Here is a 15487-nt window from a genome sequence, read left to right on the forward strand (position 1 = left end):
GGGCAATCTAGAACGAGAGATCATAGTTTTAGGATAAGGGGTAGCAGATTTAAAACAGAGATGAGGAGAAATTACTTCTCTCAAAGGGTCGTGAATCTGTGGAATTCACTACCCCAGAGTGCAGTGGATGCCGGGACATTCGGTAAATTTAAGGAGGAGATAGACAGATTTTTAATTAGAAATGGGTTGAAGGGTTATGGAGAACGGGCAGGAAAGTGGAGTTGAGGCCAAGATGAGATCAGCCATGATCGTATTAAATGGCAGAGCAGGCTCGAGGGGATGAATTGCCTACTCCTGCTCCTAGTTATGTTCTTATGACAGGGTGGATGTGGAAAGGATGTTTCTTCTTGTGGGAGAATCTAGAACTAGGGGTCACTGTTTAAAAATAAGGGGTCATCCATTTAAGATGGAGATAAGGAGAATTTTTTTCTCAGAGGGTCGTGAGGCTTTGGAACTCTTCTTCAAAAGGCAGTGGAAGCAGAGTCTTTGAATATTTTTAAGGCAAAGGTAGATACATTCTCGATGAGCAAGGGGGTGAAAGGTTATCGGGGGTAGGCGGGAATGTGGAGTCGAGGTTATAATCAGATCAGCCATGATCTGTTGAATGGCAGAGCAGGCTCGAAGGACCGAGTGGCCTACTCCTGCTCCTAATTTGCATGTTCGTATGTACAGTGCAAAATCTCACCAACAGCAAATGAGATAAATGACTAGTTAATCTATTTTGGTAATGTCACTTAAGGGAGGAACGAAGATGCAGAATTCACTGCAACTCTTCATATAGTGGCATGCGATTTTTTATGTACACATGAAAATGCTGATGGGTCTCAGTTTCATGTCTCTTTTGAAAAGTGGAATCTCCAACAATGCAGCACTACCTTGGTACTGCACAAGTATTAACCTAGGTGACCAGTTGATGTCCTGGAATGGACTTTGAACATGTAAGTTTTATAACTCAAAAGGCAAGAGTGCTACCTCTGAGCCAAATTGGCACATTTAAGAGAGAATTAACATTAAAGAACTTGGGAGTGAGCAAGAGTGGGATTGGACTTGTGGAGAAAAAACACTACAGCAAACTTGGTCTGAATAGCCAGTTTCTGTATTGTGCCATTTTATTATTGATTTTATATTGCAGTCTCACAACAATTTTGCTGCAAAATTTCTTCCAATTCTAGCAAAGGCGGCATAACTAACCACTTTGATAGTTCCAAATCCATCATTCCATCAATGAATAATGTGCCACTATGTCTGTAAGTTCATGTTGATGGTCATTGGGGGTGGGTGGGATGGTGTAGAGAAGTGTTTTGAGATTCAGACTGATGCATCACTTACGTTGCCTTGAAATTGATTACAAGACCAAATTGCTTTGCAGATATTGAAAAATGGTTCATGATATGCTTCTGAATAAGCAAGGAGAGTGTAATTATCACCAATGTCGGAGTGGTTTCTTTTTTTATTCATTCATGTGTGTGTGTAACTGGCAAGGCCAGCATTTATTGCCCATCCCTAATTGCCCTTGGGAAGGTGGTGGTGAACCACTGCCTTAAATTGCTTCAGCAGCTGTGGTGTAAGTACTCACACAGTGCTGTTAGTGAGGGAGTTCCAGGGTTTTGACTCAGTGACGATTAAAGAATGGTGATATATTTCCAAGTCATTTCTGATGAAAGGTCACACAGACCTGAAACATTAACTCTGTTTTCCTCCCCACAGATGCTGCTTGCCTTGCTCAGTATTCCCAGCATTTTCTGTTTTGTTTCAGATTTCCAGCATTTGCAATATTTTGCTTTTGTTTTGTGTCAGGATGGTGTCTGATTCGGAAGGGAACTTGCAGGTGGTGCTGTTCCAATGTGCCTGCTGCCTATGTCCTTCTAGGTGGTAGAGGTTGCAGATTTCGGAGGTGCTGCTGAAGAAGCTTTGGCATGTTGCTGCAGTGCATCTTGTTGATGGTACGTGTTGCAACCACAGTGTGCCAGTGGTGGAGAGGGTGAATATTTAAGATGGTGGATGGGGTGCCATTCAGGCAGGTTGCATTGTCCTGGATCCTGAACAGTTGTCCCCTTGACTTAAAATTCTTGGTCTTGATTGTTAATATTCACAACCTTGTATGAAATCTAGTACTCATTCTTTGCTAACGAAGGAAAATGTCCTTATCAAATTGAAAAATAATTGTTTGACCTTAAAACCATTCCACGTTTAAGGGACAACACTGGCTTATTGGACTTAAGGTCAGCAATAACAGGGATTGTGAAAGCACTGGTCCTCAAACATCAAAGAATAAGCATTTTGTGAATTTCTTAGAATCATAGAATGTTACAGCATTGAAGAAGGCCATTCAGCCCTTCATGCCTGTGGTGACTCCTCTTTGAAAGAGCTATTCAATTAGTCCCACTCCTTTGCTCTTTCCCCATAGTCATGCAATCTTTCAAGTACTTATCTAATTCTGTTTTGCAAGTTGTTATTCAATCTGCTTCAACAACTTTCAGCCAACTCATTCCAGATCATAACAACTTGCTGCGCAATTTTTTCCCTCATACTTCTGATTCTTTTGCCAGTTACTTCAAATCTATGTCTTCTGGTTACTGACCCTTCTGCCACTGGAAACAGTTTCCCCTTATTTTCTTTAACAAAGCCCTTCAAGATTTTTTTATTCATTCATGGGATGTGAGCATCGTTGGCTAGGCAGCATTTATTACCCTTACCTAATTGCCCTTGAGAAGGTGGTGGGGAGCTGCCTTCTTGAACCGCTGCAGTCCATGTCGGGTAGGAATACCCACAGTGCTGTTAGGAAGGGAGTTCCAGGATTTTGACCCAGCGACAGTGAAGGAACGGCGATACAGTTCCAAGTCAGGGTGGTGTGTGGCTTGGACAGGAACTTGCAGGTGGTGGTGTTCCCATGCATCTACTGCTCTTGTCCTTCTAGTTGGTAGAGGTCACAGATTTGGAAGGTTCTGTCAAAGGAGCCTTAGTGCATTGCTGCAGTGCATCTTGTAAATGGTACACACTGCTGCCACTGTGTGTTGGTGGTGGAGGGAATTAATGTTTGTGAAAGGGGTGCCAATCAAGCGGGCTGCTTTGTCCTGGATGGTGTCGAGTTTCTTGAGTGCTGTTGGAGCTGCACCCATCCAGGCAAGTGGACAGTCACACATTCCAACCAGTTCTGATGAAAGGTCACAGACCTGAAACGTTAACTCTGCTTCTCTCTCCACAGATGCTGCCTGACCTGCTAAGTATTTCCAGCACTTTCTGTTTTTGTTTCAGATTTCCAGCGTCTGCAGTATTTTGTTTCTATTTTAGTATTCCATCACACTCCAGACTTGTGCCTTGTAGATGCTGAACAGGCTTTGGGGAATCAGTAAGTGAGTTACTCTCCGCAAAATTCCAAGCCTCTGACCTGCCCTTGTAGCCACCGTATTTATATGGCTACTCCAGTTCAGTTACTGGTCAATGGTAACCTCCAGGATGTTTATAGTGGGGGATTCAGTGATCGTAATGCCATTGAATGTCAAGGGGACATGGTTAGATTCTCTCTTGTTAGAGATGATCATTGCCTGGCACCTATGTGGCACAAATGTTACTTGTCACTTATTAGCCCAAGCCTGGATATTGTCCAGGTCTTGCTGCATTTCTACATGGACTGCTTCAGTATTTGAGGAGTTGCGAATGGTGCTGAACATTGTGCAATCATCAGCGAACATCCCCACTTCTGACCTTATGATTGAAGGAAGGTCATTGATGAAGCAGCTGAAGATGGTTGGGCCTAGGACACTACCCTGAGGAACTCCTGCAGTGGTGTCCTGGAGCTGAGATGATTGACCTCCAACAACCACGACCATCTTCCTTTGCACTGAGTACAACTCCAAACAGTGGTGAGTTTTCCCCCTGATTCCCATTGACTCCAGTTTTGCTCAGGCTCCTTGATGCCATACTCAATCAAATGCTGCCTTGATGTCAAGGGCAGTCATTCTCACCTCACCTCTTGAGTTCAGCTCTTATGTCCATGTTTGAACCAAGGCTGTAATGAGGTCAGGAGTTGAGTGGCCCTGGCGGAACCCAAACTGAGCGTCACTGAGCAGGTTATTGCTAAGCAAGTGCTGCTTGATAGCACTGTTAACGACACCTTCCATCACTTTACTGATGATCGAGAGTAGACTGATGGGGTGGGAATTGCCAGGTTGGTCTTGTCCTGCTTTTTGTGTACAGGACATGCCTGGGCAATTTTCCACGTTGCCTGGTAGATGCCAGTGTTGTAGCTGCACTGGAACAGCTTGGCTAGGGGCACGGCAAGTTCTGGAGCACAAGTCTTCAGTACTATTGCGGAATATTGTCAGGCTTTGCAGTATCCAGTGCCTTCAGTCATTTCTTGATATCACGCTGAGTGAATCGAATTAGCTGAAGACTGGCATCTGTAATGCCGGGGACTGCAGGAGGAGGCCGAGATGGATCATCCACTTTTGGGTGAAGATTGTTGCAAATGCTTCAGCCTTATCAGATTTTGAACACTTCTATTAAATCTCCCTTTTAACAGTCTCTGCCCTAAGGAGAATGGCCCAGCTTCTCTAGTCTGTTTATGGAGCTAAAGTCTTTCATCCCTGGTACCATTCTAGTAAATCTCCAGTGCACCCTTTCTAAAGCCTTGACATTCTTCCTGCAGTGTTTTATAAAGGTTTATCAAAACTTCCTTGCTTTTATACTCTATGCCTCTATTTTGTAAAGCCAAGGATCCTGTATGCCTTTTTAACAGCCTTTCCAACCTGTCCTGCCGTCTTTACAGACTTGTGTATGTAGACACCACCTCCCCTCACCCCCCCCACCCGGGTCTCTCTGTTCATGCACACACTTTAAAATTGTACCATTTAGTTTATATTGCCTCTCCTCATTCTCTCTGCCAAAATGAAGCACGTAACACTTCTCTGTGTTAAATTTCATCTGCCATGTGTCTGCTCATTTGTCCTTTGTCCTTCTGAAGTTTCTTTACTATCCTCTTCACTGTTTATTACATTTCTGAGTTTTGTGTCATCGGCATACTTTGGAATGCTGACGAGAGGAGAGGGAAAGATGCCTCTACAACTTCCAACCTCATAGTCCTGCAACCCCGGACAGCCCGCTGCTACCTCCTTCTCAAAATCCACAAACAGGACTGTCCTGGTAGGCCCATTGTTACAACCTGTTCCTGCCCCACTGAACTTATTTAGAACATAGAGCAAAATACAGCACAGAAGGAGGCCATTCAGCCCACCGTGTCTGAGCTGGCCAAATAAGCTATCCACCCAAACTAATCCCACCTTCCAGCACCTGGTCCATAGGCCCACAGGTTACAGCACCTTAGGTGCATGTCCAGGTACCTTTCAAAAGAATTGAGGGTTTCTGCTTCCACCACCGTTCCTGGCAGTGAATTCCAGACACATACCACCCTCTGGGTGAAAAAGATTCTCCTCATGTCCCCTCTAATCCTTCTACCAATGACCTTAAATCTGTGTCCCCTGGTAACCAACCTCCCTTTACTGAGAAGTGTGAGATGGTGCATTTGGGGAGGGCATATAAAGCAAGGGAATATACAATAAATGGGAGGATATTGAGAGGTGTAGAAGAAGTGAGAGACCTTGAAGTGCAGGCCCACAGGATCCTGAAGGTGGCAGGACAGATAGATAGAGTGGTGAAGGGGAAACAGGTCCTTACTATCTACTCTATCTAGGCCCCTCATAATTTTGTACACCTCAATCAAGTCACCCCTCAGCCTCCTCAATTCCAGGGAAAACAACCCCAACTTATCCAATCTTCCCTCATAGCTGCAATCCTTGAGCCCTGGCAACATTCTTGTAAATCTCCTCTGTACTCTCTCCAGAGCAATTATGTCCTTCCTGTAATGTGGTGACCAGTACTGCACACAATACTCCAGCTGCGGTCTAACCTGTGCTCTATACAACTCCAGCATCACATCCCTGCTTTTGTACTCTATACCTCAGCCAGTAAAGGAAAGCAATCCATATGCCTTCTTCACCACTCTATCTACCTGTCCTGCCACCTTCAGGGTCCTGTGGACATGCACTCCAAGGTCTCTCACTTCTTCTACACCTCTCAATATCCTCCCGTTTATTGTATATTCCCTCGCTTTATTTGCCCTCCCCAAATGCATCACCTCATACTTCTCAGGATTGAATCCCATTTGCCACTTTTCCGCCCACTCAACCAAACCATTGATATCATTCTGGAGTCCATGAATCTTCTCTTCACTATTAACTACACGACCAATTTTTGTGACAACAGCAAATTTCCCAGTCATGCCTCCCACATTTTAATCCAAATCATTAATATATACCACAAACAGCAAGGGACCCAACACTGAGCTCTGTGGAACGCCACTGGAAACCGCTTTACGTTCACAAAAGCATCCGTCAACTACTACCCTTTGTTTCATTTCACTGAGCCAATTCTGGATCCAACCTGCCACCTTCCCCTGTATCCCATGGGCTTTCATTTTATTGACCAATCTGCCATGCGGCACCTTGTCAAATGCCTTGCTAAAATCCAGGTAAACCACATCCACCGCACTACCCTCATCAATCCTCCTTGTTACTTCCTCAAAAAACTCAATCAGTTTAGTAAGACATGACCTTCCCTTAACAAATCCATGCTGACTATCCCTGATTAATCCATGCCTTTCTAAGTGGCAGTTTATCCTGTCCATCAGAATAGATTCTAATAATTTACCCACCACCGAGGTCAGACTGATTGGCCTATAATTACCTGGCTTATCCCTTGCACCCTTTTTAAACAATGGCACAACATTCGCAGACCTCCAATCATCTGGTACCTCGCCTGTATCTAGTGAGGATTTGAAGATGACTCTCATCGCATCTGCTATTTCCTCCCTGGCTTCCTTTAACAGCCTGGAATGCAAAACATCCGGTCCTGCCGATTTATCCACTTTCAGGGATGTCAGACCCTCAAACCCTTCCTCTCTCATTATGCTCAGCTTATCTAATATTTCACACTCCTCATCTTTAACTACAATGCCTACATCATCCCTCTCCACTGTGAAGACAGAGACAAAGAACTCATTCAGAACCCTGCCCACATCTTCTGCATCCACACATAAGAACCTCTGATAGGTTCCACCATTTCCTTAGTTATCCTCTTGCTCTTAATGTACTGATAAAACATCTTCAGGTTTTCCTTGATTTTACCTGCCAATAATTTTTCATGTCCTCTCTTTGCTCTTCTAATTTCCTTTTTTACTTCACCCCTGCACTTTCTATACTCCTCAAGGCTTTTGAAAGTATTAAGATATTTGTGATCATCATAAGCTTTCTTCTTTGCTCTAACTTGTGCCATCAAGCAGCACTTGCTTAGCAATAACCTGCTCAGTGATACCCAGTTTGGGTTCCGACAGGGCCACTCAGCTCCTGACCTCATTACAGCCTTGGTTCAAACATGGACAAAAGAGCTGAACTCAAGAGGTGAGGTGAGAGTGACTGCTCTTGACAGCAAGGCAGCATTTGACCGAGTATGGCATCAAGGAGCCCGAGCAAAACTGGAGTCAATGGGAATCAGGGGGCAAACTCTGCTGGTTAGAGTCATACCTAGCGCAAAGGAAGATGGCTGTGGTTGTTGGAGGACAATCATCTGAGCTCCAGGACATCACTGCTGGAGTTCCTCAGGGTAATGTCCTAGGCCCAACCATCTTCACCTGCTTCATCAATGACCTTCCTTCAATCATAAGGTCAGAAGTGGGGATGTTCGCCGATGATTGCACAATGTTCAGCACCATTCGCAACTCCTCAAATACTGAAGCAGTCCATGTAGAAATGCAGCAAGACCTGGACAATATCCAGGCTTGGACTAATAAGTGGCAACTAACATTTGTGCCACATAGGTGCCAGGCAATGACCATCTCCAACAAGAGAGAATCTAACCATCTCCCCTTGACATTCAATGGCATTACCATCACTATTAACATCCTAGGGGCTACCATTGACCAGAAACTGAACTGCAGTAGCCATATAAATACGGTGGCTACAAGAGCAGGTCAGAGGCTTGGAATCCTGCGGCGAGTAACTCACCTCCTGACTCCCCAAAGCCGGTCCACCATCTACACGGCACAAGTCAGGAGTGTGATGGAATACTCTCCACTTGCCTGGATGGGTGCAGCTCCAACAACACTCAAGAAGCTCGACGCTATCCAGGACAAAGTAGCCCACTTGATTGGCACACCGTCCACAAACATTCACTCCTTCCACCACCGACGCACAGTGGCAGCAGTGTGTACCATCTACAAGATGCACTGCAGCAACGCACCAAGGCTCCTTTGACAGCACCTTCCAAACCCGCAACCTCTACCACCTCGAAGGACAAGAGCAGATGCATGGGAACATCACCACCTGCAAGTTCCCATCCAAGTCACACACCATCTGAACTATATTGCCATTGGAACTATATCGCTGTTCCTTCACTGTTGCTAGGTCAAAATCCTGGAACTCCCTTCCTAACAGCACTGTGGGTGGACCTACCTCACATGGACTGCAGCGGTTCAAGAAGATATCTCACCACCACCTTCTCAAGGGCAATTAGGGATTGAGCAATAAATGCTGGCCTAGCCAGTGACGCCCACATCCCATGAATGAATAAAAAAACACTTACCCTGTAATCTTCTAGATAACCAGGGAGCTCTAGATTTGGCGATACCGCCCTTTATCTTTGTGGAGACATGCTACACTGTGCCTGTAGTATCTTGCTCTTGAATGTCTCCCACTGGTTTGCCACTGATTTTTCATCAAGTAGCTGCATCCAGTCTGCCTTCGGCAAGTCACCTCTCAGTTTCGTAAAATTTGCCTTCCCCCAATTTAGAACCTTTGCTCTTGTTTTATCTTTGTCCTTTTCCATGATTATGCTAAAACTAACTGTATTCTGGTCACTATCTCCAAAATGGTCACCCACTGTTACTTCATCCACTTGCCCAGCTTCATTACCAAAAACTAAATCTAGAATTGTGCCCCCTCTCGTTAGGCTTGTTACGTGCTGGCTGAAAAAGTTCTCTTGAAAGTTCTCTTTGGAAAGATGTAAAGGTAACAGGGTTGTGGTGGTGGGTGATTTTAACTTCCCCTATATTGACTGGGACTCACTTAGTGCTAGGGGCTTAGATGGGGCAGAATTTGTAAGGAGCATCCAGGAGGGCTTCTTGAAACAATATGTAGATAGTCCAACTAGGGATGGGCTGTACTGGACCTGGTATTGGGGAATGAGCCCGGCCAGGTGGTCGAAGTTTCAGTAGGGGAGCATTTCGGGAACAGTGACCATAATTCCATAAGTTTTAAGGTACTTGTGGATAAGGATAAGAGTAGTCCTCGGGTGAAGGTGCTAAATTGGGGGAAGGCTAATTATAACAATATAGGCAGGAACTGAAGAATTTAGATTGGGGGCGGCTGTTTGAGGGTAAATCAACATCTGACATGTGGGAGTCTTTCAAATGTCAGTTGATTGGAATCCAGGACCAGCATGTTCCTGTGAGGAAGAAGGATAAGTTTGGCAAGTTTCGGGAACCTTGAATAACACGGGATATTGTGAGCCGAGTCAAAAAGAAAAAGGAAGCATTCGTAAGGGCTGGAAGGCTAGGAACAGACGAATCCCTTGAGGAATATAAAGACAGTAGAAAGGAACTTAAGCAAGGAGTCAGGAGGGCTAAAAGGGGTCATGAAAAGTCATTGGCAAACAGGATTAAGGATAATCCCAAGGCTTTTTATACTTATATAAAGAGCAAGAGGATAACCAGGGAAAGGGTTGGCCCGCTCAAGGACAGAGAAGGGAATCTATGTGTGGAGCCAGAGGAAATGGGCGAGGTACTAAATGAGTACTTTGCATCAGTAATCACCAAAGAGAAGTACTTGGTGGATGATGAGCCTAGGGAAGGGAGGGTAGATAGTCTCAGTCATCTCATTATCAAAAAGGAGGAGGTGTTGGGTGTCTTGCAAAGCATTAAGGTCAGTAAGTCCCCAGGGCCTGATGGAATCTACCCCAGAATACTAAGGGAGGCAAGGGAAGTAATTGCTGGGGCCTTGACAGAAATCTTTGCATCCTCATTGGCTACAGGTGAGGTCCCAGAGGACTGGAGAAGGAGAATAGCCAATGTTGTTCCTTTGTTTAAGAAGGGTAGCAAGGATAATCCAGGAAATTATAGGCCGGTGAGCCTTACGTCAGTGGTAGGGAAATTATTAGAGAGGATTCTTCGGGATAGGATTTACTCCCATTTGGAAACAAATGAACTTATTAGCGAGAGGCAGCATGGTTTTGTGAAGGGGAGGTCGTGTCTCACTAATTTGATTGAGTTTTTTGAGTAAGTGACAAAGATGATTGATGAAGGAAGGGAAGTGGATGTTGTCTATATGGACTTCAGTAAAGCCTTTGACAAGGTCCCTCATGGCAGACTGGTACAAAAGGTGAGGTCACACGGGATCAGAGGTGAGCTGGCAAGATGGATACAGAACTGGCTTTGTCATAGAAGACAGAGGGTAGCAGTGGAAGGGTGCTTTTCTGAATGGAGGGCTGCGACTAGTGGTGTTCCGCAGGGATCAGTGCTGGGACCTTTGCTCTTTGTAGTATATATAAATGATTTGGAGGAAAATGTAGCTGATCTGATTAGTAAGTTTGCAGACGACACAAAGGTTGGTGGATTTGCGGATAGTGATGAGGATTGTCAGAGGATACAGCAGGATATCGATCGGTTGGAGACTTGGGCGGAGAAATGGCAGATGGTGTTTAATCCAGACAAATGTGAGGTAATGCATTTTGGAAGATCTAATGCAGGTGGGAAGTATACAGTAAATGGCAGAACCCTTAGGAGTATTGACAGGCAGAGAGATCTGGGCGTACAGGTCCACAGGTCACTGAAAGTGGCAACGCAGGTGGATAAGGTAGTCAAGAAGGCATACGGCATGCTTGCCTTCATCGGTCGGGGCATAGAGTATAAAAATTGGCAAGTCATGCTGCAGCTGTACAGAACTTTAGTTAGGCCACACTTAGAATATTGCTTGCAATTCTGGTCACCACATTACCAGAAGGACGTGGAGGCTTTGGAGAGGGTACAGAAGAGGTTTACCAGGATGTTGCCTGGTCTGGAGGGCATTAGCTATGAGGAGAGGTTGGATAAACTCGGATTGTTTTCACTGGAACGACGGAGGTGGAGGGGCGACATGATAGAGGTTTACAAAGTTATGAGTGGCATGGACAGAGTGGATAGTCAGAAGCTTTTTCCCAGGGTGGAAGAGTCAGTTACTAGGGGACATAGGTTTAAGATGAGAGGGGCAAAGTTTAGAGGGGATGTGCAAGGCAAGTTCTTTTCACAGAGGGTGGTGAGTTTCTGAAACTTGCTGCTGGGGGAGGTGGTGGAAGCAGGTACGATAGCGACGTTTAAGAGGCATCTTGACAAATCCATGAATAGGATGGGAATAGAGGGATACGGTCCCCGGAAGTGCAGAAGGTTTTAGTTTAGGCAGGCATCAAGATTGGCACAGGCTTGGAGGGCCGAATGGCCTGTTCCTGTGCTGTACTGTTCTTTGTTTTGTCTTTGTTTTGAATGTAGTTCATGAATTTAGTCTCCTCTGTGCATTTCACACTGTTTGTATCCCAGTCGATATTGGGGTAATTGAAATCCCCAACCATCACTGCCCTAAAGGTATTGCACTTAGAAATTTGTCTGCATATTTGTTCCTCTATCTCCCTCTCACTTGGGAGTCTATTGTACACTCCCAGTAATGTCGCTGCCCCTTTTTTATTTCTGAGCTCCACCTATATGGCCATTTTTGATGATTCATTTAGCATATCATCCTTCCTCAAAGTTGTTATGGATTCCTTGAATAATAATACTACACCCCCACAATTCTGTTTATCTCCCTCTCTCTCACATCTGATTTCTCTAAATCCAGTGATGTTGAGCTGCCATTCTTGCACCACCTTAAGTCAAGTTTCTGTTTTAGCAACGACATCATGTTGCTATAGATATCATCTGTGATCTCAACTCATCTGCTTTATTTACTATACTCCTTACATTTAAATAAATACCCTTTGAAACTGCCAAATTCCTGTGTTGCACACTTTTTAACCTTTTCTTCTTCCGTCTTTTAGAATCACTCGCCAATTTTGCTAATTTTCTGCATCCTGTTTCCTGCCCTGAAATTGTCCTCATTCCCCTGCCAAGCTAGTTTAAACCATCCCCAATAGCACTAGCAAACCTTGCTGCAAGGATATTTGTCCCAGTCCTGTTCAGGTGCAGACCGTCCAGCTTGTACAGGTCCCACCTACCCCAGAACTGGTCTCAATGCCCCAGAAATCTGAAGCCCTCCCTCCTGCACCATCTCTCCAGCCATGCATTCATCTGGTGTATTTTCCTAATACTAAACTCACTAACACGTGGCATTGGGAGTAATCTGGAGATTATTGCCCTTGTTGTCCTGCTTGCTAATCTCTTTCCCAACTCCCTAAACTAAACAGGACCCTATCCCTTTTTCTTGCTATATAGTTGGTACCAATGTGGACCACGACCTCCAGCTGTGCACCCTCGGCCTCCAGAATGCTCTGTATTCACTCAGTGATATCCATGACCCTTGCATCAGGGAGGCAACATATCACCCTGGAATCACGTCTGCGACCACAAAAATACCTATCTGTTCCTCTAACCGTAGAATCCCCTATCACTATTGCTCCTCCCTCCCGGCACAGCTGAGTCACCCATGATGTTCCAGTCGTGACCCACTACAATGTACAGAGGAACCCTCCTTCCCATCGGTACTCAGAGCTGAATACCAGTTCGAAAATGGGATGTCCTCCGGATACTCCTGCACTAACTGCCCTGACCTTCTTGTCCGTCTGGCAGCTATCCAGTCCCTCTCTGACTTTGCTCTCTTCGGCACTGGGTTGAGTATCTCCTGAAATGTGCTATTCACGTAGTCCTCCACCTCGCGGATGCGCCACAGTGACTCCAGCTGCTGCTCGAGTTCCGAAATTCAAAGCTCAAGCTTCTGCAACGCTTTCTGCAGATATGTTCGTCAAGGTCATATGGTACGCCCATGACTTCCCACATACCACAAGAGGCACATTCCACTTGGCCGAGCTGCCCTGCCATTACTTAGCTTTACAATGAAATTTATCTAGTGTAATAAGTTACCAACTATTTGCAATCAGCTTTATCCCCTGAACCTTTGAGGCTGAAAAGGCAGAAAAGAAAGCGACCAAACAGCACCTATCACCGCACCAACCACCACCACCCCCCTGCCCCACCCCCACCCCTCTGTGCAAACAGCAATATTCCAGCTAGTAATCACTTATAAATAACAGATAGCTATCCTAGGGCTTTTTTTTTTAAGAACTTTTTTTTTAACTCTGCTCTATCGAAGCTATCCACAGACAACAACAGCTGCTACCCATTGACCAATCAGCCCACAGAATTTCAGTGATGTCACAGTTTGTTTCCTCACTTATCAAAAACAGAGCGCGCGCCGGCACAGCCAGAGAGCCTGCCGCTGCCCCAGACTTCAGGTAAGTGAAGAGCCTCGAGCCTCGCTCTTTATTTAACAGGTCTACTCCAGTCCCAGTTCCTTCCAGGTCCGCTGCTGCCCCGGACTTCAGGTAAGTATTTCTTCCTATCTTGACTCTACCTTTTCTCCCCTGGTCCAGTCTCTTCCCACCTACATCTGTAACCCTTCTGACACCCCACGTCTTTTCTACAATTTCCAGTTTCCTGGCCCTATCCACCTCCTCTTCACTATGGATGTCCAATCTCTCTACAGCTCAATCCCCCACCAGGACGGTTTGAGGGCTCTCCACTTCTTCCTTGAACAGAGGTCCAACCAGTCCCCATCCACCACCACCCTCCTCTACCTGGCTGAACATGTTCTCACATTGAACAACTTCTCCTTCAACTCCACTCACTTCCTTTAAATAAAAGGTGTTGCTTTGGGTACCCGCATGGGTCCTAGTTATGCTTATCTTTTTATGGGGTATGTCGAACATTTCTTGTTCAGTCCTACTCAGGCCCCTTCCCCAACTCTTTTTCCGGTACCTTGATGACTGTATCGGTGCCGCTTCCTGCTCTCACCCCAAACTTCATAAACTTTGCTTCCAATTTACACCCTTCTCTCACCTTTACATGATCCACCTCCAACACTTCCCTTCCTCGACTTCTCTGTCTCCATCTCTGGGGATAGGCTGTCGACTAATATTCATTATAAGACCACCGACTCCCAAACCTACCCCGAATACACTTCTTCACACCCTGCTTCCTGTAAGGACTCCATTCCATTCTCCAGTTTCTCCATCTCTGACGCATCTGTTCTGATGATGGAACCTTCCACAACAGCACTTCTGATATGTCTTCCTTTTTCCTCAACCGAGGACTCCCCCCCACTGTGGTTGACAGGGCTTTCAACCGCGTTCGACTCATTTCCCGCACCTCTACCCTTTCACCTTCCTCTCCCTCCCAGAACCATGACATGGTTCCCCTTGTCCTCACTTTCCACCCCACCAGCCTCCACATCCAAAGGATCATCCTCCGCCATTTCCGCGACCTCCAGTGGGATGCCATCACCAAACACATCTTCCCCTCCCCTCCCCGGTCAGCATTCCGAAGGGATTGCTCCCTCCGCGACACCCTGGTCCACTCCTCCATTACTCCCGACACCTCGTCCCCTTCCCATGCAACCGCAGGTGTTAATACCTGGCCTTTTACCTCCTCCTCAGCATCTAAGGGCCCAAACACTACTTCCAGGTGAAGCAGCAATTTACTTGTACTCTTTCAATTTAGTATTCTGTATTCACTGCTTAACAATGCAGTTGCCTGTATATTGGGGAGACCAAACGCAGATTGGGTGACCGCTTTGCAGAACACCTCTGATCAGTCTGTAAGCATGACCCTGAGCTTCCAGTTGCTTGCCATTTCAATCACCCTGCTCCCATGCCCACATTTCTGTCTTTGGCCTGCTGCAATGTTCCAGTGAACATCAATGCAAGCTCAAGGAACAGCACCTCATTTTCCGATTACAGCCTTCTGGACTAAACATTGAGTTCAATCATTTCAGAGCACGACTAGCCCTTTTTTACTATTATTTTATTTTGTTTTATCATTTTTTTACCATGTGCCTGCTTTAAACTTGGTTTTTCATGTTTGTGCTTTTGGACAGAGCTGTTCATTATTCTGTCATTAACACTCTCTGTGCACGAATGCTTTGTCTTTCACCATGCCGTTAGCACACTCCCTTTGTCTTTGCCCCATTACCTCCTTATCAGTTAGTTTCTCCTGCCCTCTGCCCTATCACACACCTTCCTTTTTGTTCTTTTCCCCCTCCTTCACCCCCATTTCAACTGCTTAAATCATATTACATTTCTAACCTTTGCCATTTCTGATGAAAGGTCACGGACCTGAAACGTTAACTCTGCTTCTCTCTTTGCAGATGCTGCCAGACCTGCCGAGTATTTCCAGCCCTTTTTTTATTTTAATTTTCTGTTG

Source organism: Heterodontus francisci, chromosome 5 (genome assembly GCF_036365525.1).
Source record: "Heterodontus francisci isolate sHetFra1 chromosome 5, sHetFra1.hap1, whole genome shotgun sequence".
NCBI classification, from domain to species: Eukaryota; Metazoa; Chordata; class Chondrichthyes; order Heterodontiformes; family Heterodontidae; genus Heterodontus; species Heterodontus francisci.